This window comes from Taeniopygia guttata, chromosome 6 (genome assembly GCF_048771995.1).
Source record: "Taeniopygia guttata chromosome 6, bTaeGut7.mat, whole genome shotgun sequence".
NCBI lineage: Eukaryota > Metazoa > Chordata > Aves > Passeriformes > Estrildidae > Taeniopygia > Taeniopygia guttata.
Window position 1 is genome coordinate 23,589,986 of NC_133031.1, and position 24,029 is coordinate 23,614,014.

Sequence of the window (24,029 nt, forward strand, 5' to 3'; positions counted from 1 at the left end):
GTCCAAAGCAGGAGATCACTGACTCATTGAAGGCATCTCACTGCAGTGGAGTCCTGTGTGACAGGATATAAAAGCATGGTCTCAAAAGCATCTTATTTTCAGGGTGACCGGAACTGGAATGACCTTAAAAGTTCCCTGGCAATCCTTTTGCCTGACTTTGCTAGAAAACTTTGAAAGCCTAAAGCTTTTTCATGTTGCTGCTTTAGTGATTAATTAGGTCATCACTTTGTGTGTTAATTACAGTGACATTTTTCTTCTCATTAGTTGGATTATGGAAAGTTTTTGAGTTTGTGTGGGATGGGAAGTAATGCAACCTTCGTGGCCAAGAGAAGGATGATTTCAAACTTTAGAACATTGAATTTCAGTGGTGGCTTTGGGTTATGAAAAAAAAAATACTGCAATCCACTGTACAAAATGTGTCTGGTAAGTGCTTTGAGGGCAGGATAAATGCCTTTTATTCTAAACAAACATGATGTTGCACATACTCTGGATGAGGAATTTTAAACTGCATTCTTCTTATGGAAGATTGTGTAGTTGTGTATTGTGTATTAATGTAAAGTTCTCGTTGCTGCCAGAGGGGTGTGGATATGATATACTACATATAATGTCCTTTACGATGTATTGCAAAGACTTTACAGAGAGGTCATTAAGCAAAGCAGTGTACATGAACGAAGGCCAGTTGCTTTTGCTTACAATTTTTCTAATTATTTATTGTCCTCCTAGTAATTTTGCAACACTGTTTGCTTTGAAATCTGAGCTTTACATTAATTTTTTATGATGTGTGAGATGAGCTTGTCTGGAGCAGACATTTCCTTGTAAACTTAGAAAGCAATAGGTCTGCCATACATTGTTTTTGATTCCTTGGTTTGAAAGCTGTGGTTACTTTGAGGTTAAGCCTATGTGTGATATGTTGAACCTTGCTGAGGGAGCAGACTGTGCAATTCTTGTTGGGTAGCACCTATTTTTCTTCCTTGTTTGGTGACTTACTCCTAGCATGAGCTAATGTCAGAAATGAAGACTCCCAAAACAAGAGTGTCCAGGATCTGAAATTTGACTGGGAAATAAAGTTAGTTAGATTGCAGTAAAGGAGGCTCTTCTCAGAATGAGTGATCCCCAACTGGACCAAGTAGCTCAGTGCAGTCTCCATCCTTGGGACTTGTTCATACCTTGCCTGAACATAGCTGTGAGTTAACTGGCCCAGTGCTGGGTACAGAGTTGGACTATGGAACCTGGCAAGGTCCTTTTTAGCCTAACCTATTTGATTTTAGAAAGCAGTCTCTTCACTGCATGGTCAAATGGTAAAAGAAGCAAGAAAACTTGTTTTCATGGAGTGTCTTGTGCTGTGTGTTAACTCTGGGCCTGTCTGCTAGATGTGCAGAGCAGGGTACTTAGTTAAATCAGTAGGTGCTTAGCATCTATTTTATTTTCCTGAAAGATATTTAAAGGCTAAAAACTAGAGACTTTGCTGTATGTGTTGTTGCAGATGCCCAGTAAACTGGATCCTGCTGATGAGATCCAGCTACACAACTCAGTCATTTGTGAGGAGAAACTGTTCTCAGTGTGATTAATGCTGCAGTTGATGACAGGCATGGAAAGCACTGCTTTGACTAATGCCCATAATGGCACATTCCCCTGTGTATGTGCATTTAAAGGAAGAGGCTATGCTTATATAGAATTGAGGGCATTTGAGAGGCAGCTAATGACAAGTGAAAATGATAGTTAGGGTGGATTAATTGTTAAATGAATTGTGCCTGCCCTTGCTGTCGTTTTAATGTGGTATTGGTCTTAGTATGATGTTATATAGCAGGAAAGCATCAGGGAGCAATTCCATGCACTTGGGTTCAGGTCAGAGGAGTTTAAAGGCTTAGCCATCAGGAGTTTTTCTCTACTTTAGATATCTTTTTGCAGTGCAGTGTTTTCTTCTTCCCCTCTGGGAGTACAAAAAAAATATTTGTTTTGATTAATTTTGGTTTAATAAGTTTTTTCCCCATGCTTTTTTGACAGTGGAGTAAAGCAGTGTTTTCTCATAATCAGTTTAGTGTAAGCTTTGCATTAACTGTTTCTGGAATGAATGATACTAACTGAACTTGGTCTAGAGCATAGCTTAGGGACTTTTTCTTCTTTTTTTAAATTGTACTCTATCTGCAGGACTACATATTTAACTTTGATTTGTCATGGGGCTGCTTTATATTCATGCCTTCAGTCTGAGTGCAGCATAAGAAAAATTAGGTTGGAAGAGGACTGAAAGCAGCCAGCCATAGGTCTCATCCTGTCATTACTGTGAAGAAATTTGTCCTTTGAATTGATTTGGAGTGACAGTGGGGCAGGAAGGCATTGGCAGAAGTTGTATGTCTCGTGCAAGCTTTTGTTCGTACGTGGCCAGTAGCCTCATTTGAGTGAATTTTGTGTGCTTTCTAGATGAAATGTTATCACATATGTTTCAGTAGAGTTTAGCAGTCCCTGATAAGACTTAACTGTACTGAGTGTTCTTAGGGCCCTTTTCTCTGCTCATACTTTTTTATTTTTAAAGTATTTGCTGTGTTTGGAGATGAATCAGTTTGGGCCAAGGGCACTTAGAGGATGTGAGCTTTGATTGCTTTCAGCCTGCTAATCTTCATGATCACTCAGGCAGAAGAAAAATAATGCCGTCTACACAGGAAGATAGGCTTTCTGTTAAGTATTTTCCTTTCCTAGGAAGAGAGGAGGCCTTCAAATTCATCTTATAGAAAGATAAACTTGGATGGGGACAGGAATCATTATTTCCTTCCAAAGGATTCTTGGCTTAAGCTTTGTCCAATCCAGCGAAGAGAAAACTAGTGGATACTGCTAATGTAGTGGAAAACAAAAGTGATGTAGAACAGCTTCTGAAGCTGAAGGGTAGTTTGTAATGGGAAAAAATGGATAGGGAGGGAGTATCATGAATAAATAAAAGTTGGAAATGAAAGGTGTTCTAAAATTAAAAGCACTGAAAGTCTGGGGCACTCCTGTAATCAGTTAGAATGATGCAATCTAAACAAGGAAGGATTATTTTGAAGCTGAGAATATGAGAGGATGGGGAGAGCCAGAGCCCTACATTTACACCAGGAGGAACCCAGGTGAAAGATGTCTGCAGAGGTTCTCAGTGAGCAAGGAAGATGGGGATTTTTTTGTGGGTTTGATTTTTTTTTTTTTTTTTGAAATTCCCCCTCCCCCATCAGTAATGTTACCAGCTCCAGGGTGGTAGAGATGGATCAGATCGTGTTGGTCCATGGCTTAAGATGTGATTCATACAGTGTGATAGATACCATTGCAGGGTTTTCTACAGTGTAAGGCCTGTAAAAACTCATACCTGCTCTTACATTGTGTGTAGGTTATTTGCTTCCTGCATCAGTGAGTGAGAACCTGTTATTGTTAACAGGGTAGCCACTTCAGAAAGACTGATGCCACTCCCTCCTGTCAGTCAGGGATCACTTTTCCACTGAAGGAAGACAGTAAATGCCTTCAGTAAAATTCAGGGGCTGGCTAACAAATTGCAGTTTAGAATACATTACAGATGATGAATGTGATCTCCTTAAAGGGAAATCTGTTCATTTGACTTAGTGCTCTTAGGATTAATTGCTTGCCAGATTAAATTGCTCCATAAAATGCATGCTACTTTATTCGATCTCTTCATGATGAGATTAGCTAGGCTATGCTGGTTCTTTGTATGTTAATTACAGTGGTATTTTCTTCCTCAATTTAATTATTAAATTATTTAGCACAGCATGCTTTCTCCTAGCCTTAGGAAAGTTGTCTGTATTTTTTTTTTTTGACCACCATTCTATAATCACACTGCCCTTTTTCCAGAAATGTTCTGCATTCCTTTATAGAAGTATCGCACACTGTAGATGATACATCCTGAGATTTTTCTGTTTTCTTTGGTGTTCTGCTGAAACACAGAAATGGTTCTAATCTTGCACAGGTTCATTATGTGGCAGTCTAGGATGAAGAATGAGGAAAGTTTGAGCTGAAGCTGTTGAGGCAAATTGCCAGGGTTGCTACACAAACATGAATTTATCCAGATAAACTAAGCTTTCTGCTTTTGTTGAGAAGTGTAAAGCTCACTGAGTGGCCATGATGTTTGCTTTTTGTCTCAGCTGGAAAATCAATACTATAGCAGTTCAGTATTCTGTGCTGTTGATGTTTCAGAGCAAATTGGGAGGGAAGGACCATATACGCTTTCCTTGTCCTGGAGGACTTCTCTGTACTCAGTGACCATAACCAAGACACATTTTTTCCTGAAAACCTGGGAAATGGAAACACAAGAAATTGAACAGCACTAGAATTGTGGTGGCAGCCTACAATTACTGAAGCAGGCCAGCAGTAAAAAATTTACAGAAAATTTAAGAAAAAATGAATTTAAGTTTTCATTACCGGACTTGTTCCAGCCTCTAGGATATTAGTTCACACTCCTTTCCTCAGTCAGGGACCTGAGTACATGTGCAACTACCCCCCACATACACACACAAAATAACCCCCTATTCTTTTGCAGTGCCAAGACTGGGATTTGCACATAACTGAATGTTCCCACAGTAGCATTGCAGAGGCTCTGTTGAAAAATTGTTGGTTTTCTTTATTTTTAAACTTTTAAAATGTTTATTCTGCTATACCACTCTAGATAAAATATGTAATATGCATCAATTAAACTGTTGTGGTGTTTAAAAGCATTCAGATCTCTTAGTCTAAAATGGAGCTCCTCTCTTACCCAGCTGTAATAACTTCTTTTTTAAAAATTGCTTCTCAATTTAACCCCTCTCCCTCAGAAAATAGTGTGTTATCTTCTATTAGAATTGATTCCCAAAGGCAAGGCCAATTTTATATTTATTAGCCTAGTCTTTCATCCCATCTATCCAGAGCTTAGAAAATTCAAAAGGGTATAGGCGGACTAGGAAAGTTTCAGAAAGGGGCATCAAGAATGACTGAAGGCATAGAACCAGATGTGTAATGAAGAACATTTATATACCTGACAAGTCTTCAGACTGGAAGAGATGGCAGAGAATATATACAAGAGTTAGTAAAAATTACCAAATGTGAGAGAGAAGGTGAAGGGAAGCTGTTAGAAGAGTGTGAATCAGAAGATCAGATAAGCTTGAACCAAAGAGATGCTGCTTCATGCTATGCTTAGTTAAGCTGTGAAATATCTAAAAAATATGTGAATTTAAAGCAATGATTATACAAATTAATGGAACAGAATTTAATCATGGGTTGCTGGATCATACAGATGTCACCTCTGCTTCACATATTATCTTGAAGCGTATTTGGCTGGAAGTAAGGGCTCTTTTTGGGGCAGTATCATTTTGGTTTTGTCTGCTTTTATACTGTTACTGAGCTCCAAATTCTAGACTGTTTTGAAGTAGGGACACAGAGGCCTTTGCTACTTCAGCATGGCAATTTTAAATGTTTACATAAATTTTATCTGTCAGCATTTTCTCAGGAATAAGTTACTTGCTTCAAAGTCTTTAGCCAAGGATAAATCAACATGTCAGCATCCCCCTCCCACTGCTCTCAGGATGGAGGCGTTGGGGTTTGCTTTCAGTCACACATCTGGTTATATACATGGTTCATTCTGTCACTGCTTTCAAGCTGAGCAGGCTGAATTCTCATCCTGGGGGTCTGTTAGGGTTCATTGTTAGGTGAAGGAGTCTCCTACCTGCACTTTGACCCACACTGTCACTGTGGGCAAAGAGGAGCCCTCCAAGCCTTTCTGTGGCTTGCTGCTTTTACCTGTGTGTGCACAGGAAATACTGTCTGGTAGTTTAGAGGAGGGGTATCTAAGGAAGAATATTAACTGATCTCCTGTTTGGCAGCCTTTTGGTCTTTTCTGGGAGTGGCAGAGAAATGCTTGATTTTCTAGAGCATGGGTGAAGTAGAATGAATAACCATGGAAGATTTTTCTTTCCTCATGATTTTACTTCAGGATTTCAGTCATTGTCGCTATTCCTTTTTTCTCCAGAAAGAGCTCATGGAGAGCTGTCCGGATCACGTACTTATGAATTTCATGAAAGTAAAACCCGTGCCAGCTGAGCAAGACATGATTTTAATTAAGACTAACAGGATTTTTTGGGTTTTTTTCTTCCTTTCTAGCCCTACCCCAAATATAAAAGTCTTCTAATTTCAGTAGCCTCTTGTTTGTCAGCTAAAAAAAGCTGTGTTGATGGAGCCTTTTGAGACTTCTTTGACTAAAATATTAAAAGTTAAAGGCCCTGTGTTTTTTTAAATTTGCTTAAGGGGACAGATCCTTTTACTGCATCTGTAGAGCAAGGAATTGAGCAGGAATTTAATCAGTTTTTTTTCTGTTGCAGGTTACTGTTCTAAAGGAAGTTCATGTTGGATAATTTATCATTCATTCCTTTTTCCTTCTGGCTACTGTAGGTCCCAATGCACTGCTCTATAAATAGATGTATAAAAGGTTCTTTTGCTGACATCTCTGAAGACAACTTTCGATTTCACTTAATCCAAAGGAAAAAAAAAACTAGAGTGAATTCTCAGTGCACAAGTTAGAGGAGTTAGGAAAAGAAAGGGATCAGGGTTATCTGATCTCTGCTGTAAGTGCCTCAAATAATGATCTGTGCTTTGTGATGAGTGTTTATCTGTGAAAACCAGCCAAGGTGAATTAAAGGAGCATTATCTGAAAGCAGGTGAAGCCACATATCCTAATGTTGTCCCCAGACTAGCAGTGTGTGGAGGTGGGGAGCATTTTTCCCTTGCTGAGGAGCTAAGACCATGTGGCTCCAGCTGCTTCTCCTGCCCAGTGCTGGTCTCACAGGGCAGTTCCACGTCCCTGCCTGTGCTCCCTACGGCCAGCCCCAGCACAGTGGAGGCTGAGGAGGCTCTCATTCGGAGCACAGTGCTGGCCTGACTGAGTGCCAGGCTGAATTTGCTTCCCATCCATTTCTCCCCAGTCCATGGTACCTCTTACAGGGAAAGCCATCTGTGTTACAGCATTTTTATCTTAGCTTGGGGAAGCAAATGAAACAGAGCCATTGTGACGCTTGTGGACTGATGTTATGAAGCAGTTCAAGTTGCCTACTGCATGCAAAATTAGTTATGACTTTAGGCTCTAAATGATGCAGGTACAGTTCTCCTGGAAAGGCTGGGTGCTGAGGGTGTCTCTAATTCCTGACTTCCTAAACAAACCTTTCCTTCTGTGCTACCAGTTATTCAGTTGAAAGAGTTTGCTTGATGTGGAACAGTGCTGCTGTGGAACCCTACTAAGGCCCCATCTGCTAAGAGCTTGTATTGATTTGTGTCTTAGTTTATAAAAGCCTTCTATTCACCTTGTGTAACTGCCATAAATAATGCAGATGTACTAGATGAAATGTGCTGTGGGAACATCCCAGAAATAATTTTGGTCTGGGTTGAATAGAGCTAATCTAATCATGGTTAGGAGTTCTCAATAGCTGTGAAGCAAAAAGTGTATTGTCTTATTCTAGCTTAATGTATTAGTCAATACACAGGGGCAGGAAGATAGGTATTTGAAAATGGTAATCAACTATAATGAAAACAAGAATTTTTAATGTTAAAATTTTATACAACTTCAGCTGAAACTATTTGTAGATTATATATGTACACACACATGTACATATATAGTGGAAGTATAGTCAAGTCCAGTCCTGTGCCTGTGATTTATCTGCATAATCCTAACATTTGTATGCCTCTTTGTCACCAGGAGTGCAGTGCTTCAGAGGCTATATGTGTATATACTAAATAAATCATTTTGCCCACTCATAGCAAACAGTCACTTTGTGCCAACAGCACTGCAGAATGCATTTTAGCACATAGGGGACATTGATGAATATTTTGTCCTTTTGAAATTCCATGGGCTTTAGGGCACCAAAATATATTTCAGGTTGGACTAGGTCCAGATGTGTATGAGAACTCCTTGGCAGTCTTGTAGGAAGCATAGGGGAGTTTTAAAGGTGACCTCTTTTTTGAAATTTAATTGTATTTTTCTTCTAGTCAATTATGTGTAAAGAAAGTAAAAAGGTAAAGGGATGTAGTATTTCTTAGATGGTTCAGTTAGGAATATCCATCATATCAAGGCTGATTTTTCTTCAGGGTGGTCTGTGGGCATGGCATCTTGAGTTCTCTGCATTGGAGAGATCAGCTGATGTGCAGTGGTTCCTGTAGAGGAAAGAGAATGTATGCTCATAAATTGATTCTAATAACTTTCCCTGGCAATTACCACAATTTCAGGATGAAGAATGTGTCTAGGTACTATTAGCATTGTTAATTGAGAGGAAACATGGATGCAGCCCATTGTCAGAGCTCAGATTTGTCTTCCTGTCACTTTTCTGCACTTGATGGCCCCAGAACTGCCAATGTGATCAAACAGGACATTGCAGACAGCAGAAACAGGACAAGTCCAGAACTCACGAATTCTGCCTCAGATTGTTTATCTGCAAGCACTTGGTCTTGGCTAAAGCAGACAAACCATACAAACAGTTGTCCATTGGCAAAGAGTTTTTAGGAGTTCGGGGTCATTTGTCAGCATTCATTGCTGAGGGAGCTCCAGGTGCCTAGAGGAACTCGGAGAGCTCTCGAATGTCAGTGCAGAGCAAGACTTCAGAACTCCTTGAGATTGCTGCTGGAGCTACTTGGCTTGATGTTGGTGCCCTAAGAATTATTTGCTGACAATTGTAGCTCCCCTGCTCAACTGGAAAGCTCATGACAGTAGAGAGAGGTCGTATTTAAGAACCTTTGGGTGCCATTTTTATAGCAGAGATTACTGAGGTTCTAGGGACACGTGGAACTCAGAGTGTTTCTTTCAGAGCTAGTAGTGGGCATCAGTGACAATGCTGGAGATGCCAAATGTGACAAAGCACTTGTGGAGCATCTCTAGAAAACAAGGAGGGTGCCTTTCTTAGGTGATAAGCATGAAAACGGTGCTACATAAATTTTTCAGTGATCAAAAGGGATGTAAGAATTTCTTACAAATGTTGCAAGTTACTGGAAGACTGGCAGAAGGTTAAATCATGAAGTAGATGAAGCGTGTGATCTGAATTGCTTTTTAACCTATCAGGCAGTTATTGAAATGCAGTTCTTGAAAAAATAAGTGCCAGTTTGCAGAAAGGGACTCTATCTTGAAAAGTAGTGTTTCAAGAAGCGTTGAATGGCAGCTTTACTCTAGGTATTTTGTGAAATATTCAGCTAAAGAGATTTATTTAACCCTAGAAATATTAACAACAGACAGAAAGTGATTTTATGATTGTATATGTTTTGCAATTTTTTATGGTGTCTGTTTCAAAAAAAGATATTAAATAATCGGAGAAAGGACAGAAAAGCCCCAGTTTTGAGAAACTAGTGAGAATGCTTTCAAGATTTCAGTATTGTAATCTCTTTAAAATAAAACCTGTGGGATGCTCTTTAAAGTGTTCAAGCATCTTTGATGAGATAAAATACCAAAACAGAAAAGGAATGTAAGACTAGACACTGAAACCAAATTGCAGCTGCAGATTACATAACCATTTCTTAATAGGTAATTAATCACTGTAGTAAATGACTGAAAAGTTTTCTCCTCCTGTTCCTGTCTGAGTAGAATACCTTGGTGAAAAGTGCTCTAGCTAGCTTCTGACATGAGAGTAATGGTGTAAGGGTAATGTTGAAAAATGTGGTATACAGAAGTTCAGATAAGCTGATCTACTGACTTGTAGTGTCATGAATCAGGTAGATTGGATCAAAGGTATCATTTTGCATTTAAAACGTAACAAATTCACTCTGGATTCTTGTGCTTTCGGCTTTTGTCTTTGCAATGAGAGATTTCTCCTCCAGTACATCAGTCATAGGCATACTGAAATTTATCCATGGAGTAATTAAATAGAAGGGCAGCCCTGAGAATTATTTTGAGACATTTTTGCTTTTAAGACTACAAGACAGAGTTAAGATTTAAGGAGATGTCAGTAGGCCACAGCTTTTCATTTTTCTGCAGTTTGCAGTCACCATGATGGCAGTGCTGAGAGAATAGGGCCCAGCATGAAGTACTTGTGCTGCAAGGAAGTGTGGAGAAATTGTTCACTAGCTTAACCTCCAAGCAAAATTATTGCATCTGTAATTTACATTTTCAGTAGTACATGTTTCAGGTTTTTTAGGGGAGAATGGGTTTTTCTCATTGTGTTTCAGAATGGAAAGTTTTGTACTCGGTTATAATAGCAAAAGAAAGCTAGAGTGCTTCAGAGAGCCCTTAAAAAATATGATTTTACTGAATGAATTTTGCTCAGTTTTCCATGTTAAGTCTTGAAAATAATGGACAGGAGCAGAAAACTACGCTAGGAATTGTCCTCAAACCCAAGGAAGGGTTAAGTATGCTGATTATTTCAGCAAAGTCTCTTTTTTTTTTTTTTTAATGCTACATATAGAGTAAGCTTGGTGTTCTTGAGAACTGTGATCTTGAGGATGCCAAGACACACTTTGGCACAAGGGGACCTTGTTTATCAACTTCAGGGTCTGAAGTCTGGCACCTGGAAGAGGCCCCCTGTATCCATGTATTTAGATACTCTGCAATTGGAACACGACTGGCAGTTCCATATCAATTCTTTGTGTGTAAAAGTAGGGCGGGAGCTGAATCTTAATGATGCCCACCACCAGGAGAAAGGAAACTGCTGAACTCTGCCACAGTGAATTGTGAATCCCAGCTCCTGCCAGAGCTGGAAAAGAGCTCGACCTTCAGCAGCTGTGTGACTGCAGTTTTCCTGGAATGGTTAAAAATACTTAAAAGTGATGGTGTGATTGATGATATGTTAAAAACCATTAAAGGAGACAGGAAAAGCAGTCAATACTTGATGCAGATCTATTGCTGGGTCATGAAGAGCTGCTCTGAGGGAGGGTGTAAAAAAGCCCAGGACAATCTGTTTTGGAGCTTTTAGTAGCTGCCCCAGCATATAACTGCAAAGAATCTGCAAGGGCTGCAAGTCTGTCTTCGCTCTTTTCATGCCACCCTCTAATTCTGTCTGCTGTATAATGGCAAAGATGCTTTGTGGCACCAAATCAAGCTCTCAGGTTTGCCATTGCTGTTCAAGAGGTTAAGCACTCTGTTTACTCCTGCTCTCCTGTACCACTTGCACTGAGGCAAGAGGTTCTTTGTTTTTCTGCTGGCACTCCGTGTTCATCACTGTGCAGAATGAAACTGTTCATCAATATGCAGAATGAAACTTAGAAGTTGCCTGAATATTAATTTTTCAGACTTTCTGAGAACTGTGGAAAGTAAAGGTCAGGGAAAATATATTGGTTTCTATTAAGGCAGAATGATGTACATGCTGAGCAATGAACAGGCATGGCAGCCTGTAATACACCCAAACTTGGGCCTGCTACCAGCACCTCTGGCCTCCTGCCAGGAGCCTGGCAACAACTTGTACAGAGCAGTTGCACATCTCTGAATGCAGGCGTGTTGTGTCTGAAGGCTTAGAGATCCATATATCTTGAGATGAGAGTCCTGCTTTGTGGCAAGAGGACTCCTGCTAGAAAGGGAGGTGAACCATTAGTCCTTGGTAGGTCTATTTTGTGTATATGTGTAGTGTGCAAGGAAATACTCTGTGCTGGAGCCAGTGGGTTTATTTTAGAGATTGCTTGGAAAGAACTTGGATGTAACCATTTTCTGCTGTACAGCTGAAATCAAAACACTTTTCAATATTTGCCAATTCTTATTTTGAAATATACCTCACTTTTTAAAATAGCTGGATGCTTTCAACATACAGGTTTGTCACTTTTACCCAAAACCTTGTATTTAAGAATGGAACTGAAATCTTGAATTTTGCCCAAAGTTTTGAATCAACTCAATTTATGGACAAATATGGAAGGGGAAAAATAAAAGCTCTTCTAAATTTTGTTCACCTTTCTTGTTGAATTATTATGCAGCTTGACTGTGAATCCAAGTACAGTTCTGCCCTTTAGATAGCATTCATGGTTTTGTTTTATTTGTTTGGGTTTATATCCTTTTTTGCTTTCCGTATCTATTTTTTTTTTCCAGGAAGAGGTTTATTCAGTTTTAGGTTTCTTGAATAATGAGCATGCTGCCAAGCCTTGGCTCTTGCAGACTGCTAAGTGCTGTTGCTCATTAGCATCAAATGCCACAGCCCATATCACTTTGCTCCGTTGCTCAGGGAGTGCATGCTGGCTGTTGTATTGGGTTTGTGTGACAAAGGTTTGCTGGGGGGGACTTCAGGGGTGGCTTCTCTGAGAGGCTGCCAGAAGCTTCCCCTGTGTCCCATGGAGCCAGTGCCAGCCAGCTCTGAGGTGGATCCACTCCTGGCCAAGGCTGAGCCCATCAGTGATGGTGGTAGCACTTCTGAGATAACTTCATTAAGAAGGCAGAAAGTGACCCCATGGGAAGCCCTCTCTGGAACAGACTCCTGGAATGACCTGTGGTGCCATGGAGAGAGGAGCCCGTGCTGGAGCAGACTTGTTGGCAGGATCCTGCAGAAGGGACCCATGCTGGAACTGCCTGTTCCTGAAGGACTGCACTCTATGAAGGGACCCACATCAGTGCAGTTCATGAAGAACTGCAGCTTGGGGGAAGGACTCACGTTGGAGAAGTTCCTGGAGAACTGTCTCCCGTTGGATGGACTCACACTGGAGCAGGGGAAGAGTGTGAGGATTCTCATTACCCTTCCCTGATTTTGTTGGCAATTAATTAAACTAACTTCCCCAAGCTGAGTCTGTTTTGCCAATGTTGATAACTGGTGAGTAATCTCTCCCTGTCCTTATATCAGGCACAACCTTGCCATTATATATTCTCTCACCTGTTCAGCTGAGAATGAAACAGACAGAGTGTCTTTGGTGGGCATCTGACATCTAGCCAGGGCTAACCCACCATGGCAGTTAAAGCAGCAATGATTGCTTTGATACTGAATGGGTTCTGTAATCATCTGACCTGTTATTTAAAATAATAATCAAAGTTCTCTAATGACTTGCATGATTTAATTCTTTCAGGAATCTTGCTACAGATGAGAAAATTTTGCCATGCAAGCTAACTTATATTAGCTGGAGAGCTGCTGGCAAAGAATGCTTTTTAAATACAGTCAGGAGAAAGATGTCTTAAGCAAGAACAGTGTGTGGCTGAAGGGAAACAGAGTTTGGTAGGTGAACAGTGAGCAAGCCTGATTGCTTTCTGTTGCTCTAACACATTTTTTGCTGCAAATTGGACTAGAGTTTTTGGAGGAAGATTTTTACAGTATTTTACCTGGCAGTAAATGCTGTATCAGTCAGGCTGGAGCAGTGTTGGATCTGGGTTAAGTTGTCAGAAATTTCTAAGTGTGTGCCTATCAATAGTAAGTAATTATGCATATGCTCAGAAGGAATGCTAGCCAAGGGAAAGAAGACATGCAAATTTTTTTCGTCTCTAGATGTGGTGGAATCTGCAGTATCACAAAAGCATGCAGTAATCACTGACAGTTTAAAACTTTGTAATAGTGACCTGTATATGTGCTGAATGCCTTTTTTTAAAGATATGCCTGTTCCTCCATGTTTTCTAAAATGCTTAAATTGGGCATATGACAGCATTCCTACCTCAAATTCTAGTGCTGGGCTGATTTTGCTAATGCAAAACACACCAGAGAAAAGCTTCTGGCCCCTTGCCTGCAGACAGAAGAGTGGTTAGATGGGAACGGGAGTAGGAATCAGCCTGCTGTAGTGGTTGGACCACCAGAGGAGTGTTGCCTTCAGTCTTTGAATGGAAGAGCTAAAAGGAATTGAGGAAAAATCAAATAGCTGACAAGTAGTTAACACTGCGTTTTTGAAGACGTGAAACGACAAGTGAGGATTTCAACGGTCTTTTAATTCTTAGATTTTATTGTTCACTACAGCAATTCTGAATCACATAGAGCTCAGAGAAATGAATGCAACCAAGTGTGGTGATTTCTTTTTTGATATTAATTATTTTTCAAAAAAACTGCAACACATGTGCCTTTTTTCATTAAGTTTGGGGTTTTTCCCTTGCATTTTCCACGTGATTGTAGATAACACTTATTTGTGTGGCCCCAGTTGTAGTTGCTGAATTGGGAAGTTGTGTGGTCTTCCTCACCTGCTGAGTGTCTACTAACCTTTTCAGCACCAACTGAATGCATGGATGCTTTGTGCTTCAAAAAGAAAAAAGAAGGGAGGGGATAAAACACAGACTGTGTTGCACAACTCAGAGGTTGACTCAAAGCCTGGAATATTGAATTAGAACTACTGGTGTAAGAATTGTGCAGCTTAAGCTTCACAAAGAAACTGGCTTGAGCTATCCAAAACTATTGCCCTGATTAGAACTAATGTACCTCCATGGTGTGTAGTTGTGTATTAGCAATTACAAGGAAAACGCAGAGGCAAACCGTTAGCTTTCCTTCTATAATGAAAGTCCAGGGCTCCTTCCTTAGGTCTTTCAGATCCTCTGTCACCTGTATTATGTCACGTGTAACTGGTTAAAAATCACGCGGCCTTTTTTTGCATTATGTTTTCAAGAGCCTTGAAAAACACTTAAATTCTAAAGCAGGAAAGATATATCAGTAGCAGAACACTGTAGGAGTTGGACTTTTTGTTTGACTTGACAGATGGGAAAACATCAGCAGTTAACTTGAAAATGTTTGGTGTGCTGCTGTTTCTAAGACTGGAGAACCATACTTCACTTTTGAAATAGAAAATGCACTTCACTGGCCTTGCTTTTGCTAACACCCATACAAAGAACAGAGCAGAAAAATAACGTGTGTCTAAGTTACAAACGCAAAGCTGCGACAGAGAGGTGAGCATGTATAGATATGTCAGGGATGACAGTGGGTGATTTGAAAAGAAACTGAATTTCTCTACTTCTGTAACGTGGGAAAGTCTCTTCTCAAAGATTTACACTTCAATGGCCGATTCAGCTGAATGGGTTTGTTCAACATCTGCTTGAAATCCACTGCAGGGTAAGGATGGATAAAGTAAAAGCAAAACCCAGAAAACCCCAACACTCTTGAAGTGATTCTGGAAACCCTTGGTGAGGCAGATGATTGTAAAAAAGTTGCCCCTTGTCCTCTGGGCTGTGATGAGTTGACTCCCAATCCTCCTGTGGTCCTGAATGGGGAGGCTGTGGGCACGGGTGAGTTTATCTATGGCATTCTACTCTGCAGGTACAATGGATTTACAGCCTGCTTGTTGCCAGTAACTCAGTTGATAACTTAATCAATGTCAATAAATCACTTGCTTCTGATCATCAGCTCTTAGTGAGAGTAGAGATCTCAGTAGTGTAGATATTTCTGAGATGTGTGGGTATTGGGATGGGGTGGGCTAGGCTTTCAGGGAGATGGTCAGGTTAAAGCAAATAAATGGGGAAGAAGATGGGTATACATGAAATACACAGCAAAGGAGATAAGAAGCTCTCCACTGGTCCATTAACCAGGTGTCCTATCTCAGGAAAACAGAATCTTAACTACAGGTCCTCCAGTCATTCAGACATGAAATAAATATCCTAAAAGGAGTACCATTCATTCAGCTGTGATGGTGTTTGATTCTAGCTTTCGTTGGCATTGAAAACCAACTTCACCTTGTCCGAGGTGATTTGTAGTGACGTCTTTATTGAGGATGTGGTATTCGCTTGGGATGTGTGTGGAAGTGTCAACAGAATCCATGCTCCAGTCTTGGTCCTGGATTTTGGAAGGATCTGAATTCCACTAGGCATTTTTCAACAAATGTGATTCTCATTTGCACCTGTCAGACAAGAAAAACATTGTGAGGTTTGCAGCATCTTGTATTTTCAGAGGATTGGATTATAAATAATGGGTTTTGGTTGGCATGGTAGTTGGTAGTGTTTCAAAGTTTGATATTGTGAACCCTGATTTACGTGGCTGTGCAGGTACAGCCATAGCGACACTTGGTGTAATTAAGTTAATTAAATACCGTTGTGGGACTCATCTTAATTTCCTTTGCAAAGTAGATTTGACTGTAGCTGATTCTTGCTTAGACAGTGTTTCTTCCCCTCCTTTCTCTGTAATTTAATATCCAACTACTTCACGACTCAATTGCATTATTCTAACCCTTTACTCACTCAATACAGACAAATGCTGATGCTTCAGGGACTTCCTTTCCCTCTGGGACTTCTGTTGCAGGCACAGGTTTTACTCTGAGTCAGTAAAATAAGGTTGTGCTCCATGACCTAAAGAGAAAGATTTGTCTTGCTGCCACAGCCTGCAAACAGAGTGTTCAGGACCTCATGGAATACCTGCGGCTCACACCCGACAAAATGAGGTAATAAGACTCATTTCCAGTGTGCTCTAGATAATACAGGGTTGATGGCAAGTTTTCACTAAGTTGATTAAACTAGCAGCCTACTCAGAGCCTTTCTCAGAGAGCTTTAAGAGGTCCCAGTGGGGTGGCTTATAAACTTTCTAAGTCTCACTCTTAGCTTGATGTGTTTGGAAGCTGGTGTGTGCATCCATACGGTATTCTGTGCTAGATGTGGCATCCAGTAATCCAAGCTTTCCTCAAAGTTAAATGTCCTGTGATTAAATACTGATGAAGATACTAAAAGGAATTTTAAAAACTTTAGGTTTAGATTCTGTTTGAGATTTTGTGATGTGTCTTGTGTCTCAGGAGGCTTGGATGGCATCCTGTAGCCTGAATTATGAAGAAGTGGCTAGATACTGACCCACTTAAAGCACTTGCAAAGAATAAATATTTGCCATAATGCTTTACTTTGGTCCTAACCAGAGAAGGTGGCCAAGCAAACATGTATGGTAAACTACTGTCAAATGTGCTTTGTTTTTCCCTGGTTTTTTTTTCTCACTCGTTCCTTCATACCTTACTGTTTGTTTTATACAGCAGGTTGCCTTGTACATGGGAGTTAAAAGCTGGTGTAGCTGAAGGGCTGTATTTGATGTTAAAGCAGTGTTCTGTAACCCATTTCACTGCTCTACGCCAGCCAGCTGTAAGAGACTATCACCGTTTGCATCACAGAATGCTTGGATACTAAAAGAGCCACAGCCTGTTTGGCCTGTGGATTGTACTTGTTTAGTGCAGCTGAAGAACTTTGGACAAAGGAATGTATATAAGGTTAAAAAACTGGGAAGTAAGTGCTGCAGAAAAGGTTGTTAAGGCTCTGAAAAACTTACTTCCATATTAATATTGCTTGTTTTGGCTCTGTGCAGATATTAAGCCAGAACCACAGCCTGGCAGGAAGCAGTAGGTACTTTTTAAAGATATGTATTAAGGAACTTTCAAAAAAGAACTTCTCATTTTAAAAGTCAGATGAATCTTCAAAATTGGTAACACAAATGTGTAAGAAGCACAGACATTGTGCCTAAAATCCAGTATGCTGACATAAGTAATGGCTGGCTCTCACACCTGGGACTTGCTAGACTGAGATGCAGGTTTTAGTGCTAGTGGCCTGAGCACAGTTTCTGTATCCATCACACAGCTCCAACTCTGTTTGTAGTCAGAGGAGAGCAAGTATAATTAACTGCTGCTCTCTGGAATTGAGGTGTAATGAAGGGTTGGCTTTTTAATGTCTTTACTTTGGTAAACATAAACTCTTGCCACGCACTCACCATTACTAGCCAGTTGTTTTGTAGCAGTGAAATGTGCCATAAAATATGTCATTTGATCTCTCATAAATTACATGTTTGAGATGAGAAATGTAGCATTGTTGTAGAACAGTCAATTACAGATTGGGAGATGACCAGGAATGCAGATCAGTCTGGTGCCCTGTGCTTCAATAGATATTTTCACGCACTGTACCTAGGTAATATTTTTTGTCATTCATACCACTTAAACTATCAGTGCCACTGGTTATGTATACCTAAGAATTCTGATGCTTACTTATTGAGAAAAGGGAACAGAAATGCTTCTTAGATTAGTTTCCAGTGATGCACTAGCTGCATGAAAACAGGTAAGTGGACTACAATTCCTGAAATTGTAGTCTCAAGCGAGGTTGTGCAACTGTTCCAAAAGATGAGTTAACTGCTCACCCTTGAGGATTTTTCCTTAGTTAAGAAGACAAATGGAAGTTAGGTGAGGTATTTCATTTACTTGACCTAAATTTATAGACATGGATGGTAAAAAGAGAAAATCAGCATATCCTGTAGCTGTGGTGATACCGGGTTAGTATCCAGCAAAGTGTCAAGCTGCACTGTGTAGGTGCCTTATGGATCAGAAAGCACATCTTCTGCTTCTGCCCTTGCAGAATGGAGCTTGGAGAACCATGCTGAGAAATGTGAGAGGCTCAGGTGCTGTGTCTGCACTCTTTTGTCCCCTCCTTATTACATAAATAGACCATGTATCTCCCTCTGCCATGGAATCTGTCATTGTGATCAATATTTTTCAGGGTGGCAGAATTGAACAGGTGTAGCAGTTGCTTCTCCTCTGAAATTGCTGCAGTGCTGACTCGGATATTTTCAGTGAGCTGTAAAGCAAATGCTTTTGACTAAAATATCCTTTTGTCTTGTATTCTTCCCTGCAGTTTATTATTGTGTCTGGAAGATGCCTCCCACTGTGAGTTGTGGACTTTCAGCTTAATGTCAGTACTCATTAAATTGTAGGAGCAAAAGAAATTTAACTGGAGTTAAACCCAGTACAAGGAAGAAATTGGTGCACAGTTCCAGGGAGTTTGCTTGCTTTTAATTGCTGCAGACAGCTTAGGTATGTAGGTATGTGTACTTCATAGCAATGCTTCATGGACGTATGTTAAAACAATCAAAACCCTCTCACCTCCTGCCAAGTAGGGTACATATGGAGCAACTCAATCTAATTGTTGCAGGCATGGAACAGATGGGGTTTTATTGTCTGGAGTTCTGGGAGTGCCTATGAAAGCAATGTCAGCAAGATCCTTGCCCCAAACAGCGCTTGCTGAGACAAAGCTTGCTGCAGGAAGATTGGCTTGGAAGCTTTGCATAAGTCTTCAGCAGCCGTGGTTGTGATGGCATGTATGGGAGAAAAGGAGAGAGGCTTTGTGTTCGTTTTGGTCTCTGTATTGTGTGTAATTACTTGCTGCCTTGTGCTTGAGCAGTTTCCAGCATACCACATTAGTAGAACACTGAGTCTTACCACCTTGGTTAAAACACTTTGTGGAAGTGATTGCTCTTATTTCCATTTCATAAAGGAGAAACTAAGATGTATGGGAGGGAGAGGGAACTGCTGTGGCAAATCACAGAGAAACTGGTTACTTTATGATTCCTATTCCTGAACAACAACTACTTAATCTCAGGCTTCCTTTTTGTAGTAAAGCAGTTTTGTGGAGTGTGATGAAAGACAGCTATGCCCTTTTCTGCTTGCCTATTCCTAGCCCTCATAATGGATGCAGCTTAGTGTGTGCTGGAGTGTTTGTCCATCTCAGATTGTGCCAGTTGTCATTGCAGAGGGTGAGTGAGCTGGCTGCCTTTGCTGTGCATTCAGTTTTACTCAGACTGAGATGCATTCCCTGCTGCCCAGTGCGCTGTCCTAGCATGAGCAGATGAGAAGGTGAATGTCTGCAGTGAGTATAAAGTCACCCTTGATTTCCTGTGAAGAGGTGAATACCAGCCAAGAGCTGCTGCTTTTCTGTTCCACTCCAGCGCAATGTAGGAAGAAGTGAACTCGTGGTATTGCTTTTAGTGTACAAGAAATGTTTGGGAATCCACAAGAATACTTTGTCAGGCACTGTGTGCTGGACCTGTGAAGTAGGTGCAAAGGCCAGGTTCATGCAGGAAATGATGGCTCAGCATTCCCATCTCTTTAATAAGCTTGCAGCCTTTCTGTTCTTCCCTTAGCCTACTTTCAGCACCTCCACAGTGCTTTACTCTGTTGCCCAGGATAAGAGGACAGCGTTGTCTTATGGGACTCTGGCAATGTAGCTGCTGTCAGGCAAGAGTGGGTATTAGACAGCTCATCTGCAATAAGTTGATGGGGAGAGTCTGGAGGTCAGAGAAAACGTGCTGAAGAAATGCTGCCTGCCTGAGCACAGTGATTTTGATTTCCCTGCACACTGGACCCAGACCAGCTCGTTGTGAGGTTAAGGAGGGTGAGATATCTTCCTTACCATGGCAGGTCACCTGGGCTGGAAGATGCTGTTAATTGTGGGCCCAGTACCTTTGTGTTGCTGGCATGTTTCACTTCTCACACCTGATATTACAACTAGTGGCAAATTAAATTCAGGAATTAATTAAACCTTTTCTTTCCACACATGCCATATTAAGTTTTCATAGGAGTTCTTTCCAGTCAGCAGACTTTGTGTCTTCAGAAGTTCTCTTACTCTAGGCCTCTCTACAGGGCAGCACTGGTTGTTTCTCTTTATCAAGGAGTAACTCTAGGCAGTTTTTTTTTAAACACTATAAACCTAAGTTTTTAAATGTTACTGTCTGGAGAGCTACTGCAGCCACTGCAGATGCAAGTCCTGTTGCAGTGAACACATTGAGGGTAGGGGAATGCAGCTTACCTAAGGGGATTCCTTCTCTCACCAGAGCTCTATGTGAGAGCCACAGTTTCATGCCCCTATTTGAAGAACAAAAACCTAGTAAGGCCCACATGGAGATTCTTCTGCTTCTCACCTTCCAGCATATGTCTTTCTGAGGGAGAAAGGGCAAGTAACAGTCACTTCAGGACTGGCCAATTTCTGCAGCCTCAAGAACAGCCAAAGTAGAAACTTTCCATCAGTTGGAGCTTTCCAGTTTGCAGAGGACAGACTGCCCTGGGATCATTTACTGTTTTTCTGGTCCTCTCTGTTCTGCAGTTTTTCACCTCTGTGTATCTTGATCCTATCTGCCCTTCTATCTCCTTTTTCCTATCTCTACTTCTTCCTTCAGTATTCTTTCTGTGTTTTTTCTATCCATGGTTTATCTCAAACTGAATTGTTTTGTGATGCTCAGTCAGGAGCAGCACTGTTACATATTCTGTTGCCAATGAGCTTTTCAGTGCTTTCCCTGTTCTCAGAGGCTTTCCACCACTCTGGATTGGTACAATGCCTGTTACAGTGGGACCTGCTTTTACTGTCTAATAACATGATTGATATAGCTAGTACAAATAAATGATTCATCTGCACTTTGAAGTTTCTAAATCAGGGTGATTTTTCCTGCAATTATTCTCTTCTTTGTGAAGAATTAAAAGAATGCAATAAATATACAATAAATGCAAACATGCATAAATTCAAGTGTCCTAGGTTGTTCATGCTGAGAAATATGCAGGTTCATTCATATGTGTCTCTACATGTTTCTGGCACATGGTGTGTAGGTAGCTTGAAGAGCTGCATGAAAGTGATGTGAGACGTGTATTTTTTGGAGACTACTGGTATGCCTTGTGTATTTACTGGGAGATCAACATCTCTTCCCCAGGAGATTGAGGAATAAAGAATGTGGAGATGGCTTGTGATCTGCTTTAGAGCACTAAGCATTAACCTCAAGACAAGACATTGGGAACCAGTTATTTAATTCCCGAGCCTTCTGCTTATTCAGTATCTTTCCTTTGTCCAGTGACAGACTCCTATCGTCAGTTCAGTGCTGAACTGTGGATCTGTCAGAGGAGGCAGTGTTGCTGAAGTGACATCTCAGTCCCTGGAGCATTGTGTCCCACAGGTGCTGTGAAATTTGTATGACACGTGGCAGCCAGCCCCACCGCAGAACTTGGCAGTGTGGAAACATGGAAGTGCACGCACTGTGGAAGGCTGTGTGGGAGCTGCAGCATTTTGTCTTTCAGTTGACACTTCACCATTTCCTTGCTTTACAAATGTGTTGAAGATGTTCGTGCTTCATGAATACCAAACACAAAGGTTTTCTTTTTTCCCCTCCATGATCAATATGAAGATCTCAGTAGAACACATAATCACAAATCTTGTTTAAGTGCTTTAACTGCTCCCTTCCCCCTCCTCAAAGCTATTGCTGGTATGGCAGTAATTGAGGCAAGGACAGTGTAAAAATAAATCATTGCCAAGGATCAGCTGTTATTTGCTGGTGTGGGAACTAATGGTGACAGAACCACTGGTTCTTTTGTCAATAGCACTGTGTTTCAAAGTTCTGGTTTCTCATTTTCTCCAGGATCAAATTGAAGAGGCATCTCTGCAAAGTGAATTCCAGCTGTTAATCAGTGAATATCCCAGGAGTCCAATTGCTAAAAACATGCCACAGGGAAAAGATACATTTTGAGAGATGGAAGAATAGCAGAGGTGTATGAGAGTAGCTGATGCAGAAAGGTGCTTTTTGGCCTGGATAGCAATGGAATCTCATAGCAGATGAGTGAGAAGGAGCTGCTGCACTATGTGCAAAGCCTGGCCCTGGTGGGTACCTTGGGCAGTACAAATCTGGCTACAGAGAGCCAGGATTGAATCCAAACTCCTCATGCTTCTCTGCCCCAGGCTGCCTATGGGTTCAGGAAAACAGCTCTCAGATGGTCAGGTTGGGGAGGAATTCTGCACAGTTAAAACCAATTAAAGGCCTGAACTTCATCTAATCACTGAGGAGTTGTCCATTCACCTTTTGGGAAATGAGGAAGGAAACTTGAATTCTTTTCCTTCCTTAATGTCTCTTGATTCTCACTGCAGTGGCAGCTAGTTGCTGGTTTTGCTTTCACTGGGTGAATCCCAGCTGTGATTGCAGGTGCCGCTCCACTAGCTCAGATCCAAGCAGGGACTTGTGAGAAGGCAGCCCATGTTGAAGTGCTTCACAGCAGTGGGTACAAATGAATGCTAAATCTGTTCCCTGGTAAATGTTGGAACCGTGTGAGTCCACTGAACCCCTCTGAGCTGCCAAACCTTCTGTCAAGCCAGAAGTTAAGTTGTTGTAAGTCTGTGTTCCATTTTCTTTCAATAACTTGCAGTGTGTCCTGTAGAAGTATAATATGACTCCAGCCAGGCATGAAGCGTGCAGCTTGAAACCAGAGTGTTGGAGAGGCTGGGTAATGGACAGTGTGATTGTGACTCTGGTCACACTGAAATGGGAAGAGTCTGGGCATGTCTCCACCTGTGTGTTTGTCCTTCTCCAGAGAGAAGGGGTTCATGGAAAGCCTAGTAGAGGCGTTGCTGAATTTGTTTTCTGGATGCAAGTGTCAAGGTTGGTGAGCAGGCAGAAGTGCCCCTGAGCCAAGTGTGTATGGGTGCTGTAGGAGCACACAGGACTGACTGGCCCTGTGTGCTGCCTGGTGCCTGCTGTGTTGATATGTGCCTGGGAATGTTGCAGTGAAGGTAGCACAGGCAGGAGTGTAAGCGAGATGATTCTGTCCTGCTGCTCTGCTCTCTGAGACCCACCTGGGGTGCACTGTCCAGCTCTAGTGTCCTCAGCACAGGAAGGATGTGGACATGTTGGAGCCAGTGCAGGGGAGGCCATGAAAGTGTTCAGAGGGATGAACCCTTCCATGAAGACATGCTGAGAGGACTGGAGAAGGATGTGGGTAGACCTTATTGTGGCCTTTCAGTACTTAAAGGGGACTTATAAAAAAGCTGAGGAAAATGTTTTAGCAGAGCTTGTTGCAACAGGATGAGGGATAATGGTTTTAACTAGGAGAATTGATACAGATTATATATAAGAAATAAGTTTTAAACAATGAGAGTGGTGAGGCATTGGAACTGGGTGGATGACCCATCCCTGGAGACGTTCAAGGTCAGGTTGGATGGAGCTCTGAGCAACCTGATCTTATTGAAAATATGTCTGCTCATTTCAGGGGAGTTGTGCTAGATGAGATTTAAAGGTCCCCCTACAACTGAAACAATTCTTTGAGTCTGTGAATTGCAGATTCTGTTTGGGTTGGAGGTTTTTTTGGGTTGTGTTTTTTCCCCACTCCCTCTCTCCACACTCTTTATCTGTGTATTTAAAGAAGTAAGGATGCTTCTAGGTAGCTTTTTATCTACCTGCTCTGACTGGCACCACTGAGTGTCACATATTCCTAGACTAGGGCACAAGCTCTTAGTGTGATGAGGTCTGGAGAAAGCAGCTGAAAGTCCTTCTGCAGAGGGAGGAGTGGGGAGGAGGGAACCCATTAGAGTACAACAGAGAGAACTGGAGTGAATTTTCATGCTGATGAATATGAGAGTGGAAGCCCTGACTGCTGCTGCAGTGTAATCTGGTTGAGCAGGTGCTCTCCAGTCACAGTCAGAACTCATCTGTGCCAAGCAC

The 24,029-nt window shown here is 41.4% G+C and overlaps 1 protein-coding gene across 4 annotated transcripts in view; it reads left to right on the forward strand.

Annotated features, from left to right (window-relative positions):
• The window catches only part of ARMH3 (armadillo like helical domain containing 3), a 124,233-nt gene that overhangs the window by 65,839 nt on the left and 34,365 nt on the right, over positions 1–24,029 (forward strand). The gene's annotated exons all lie outside the window — the stretch shown is intronic.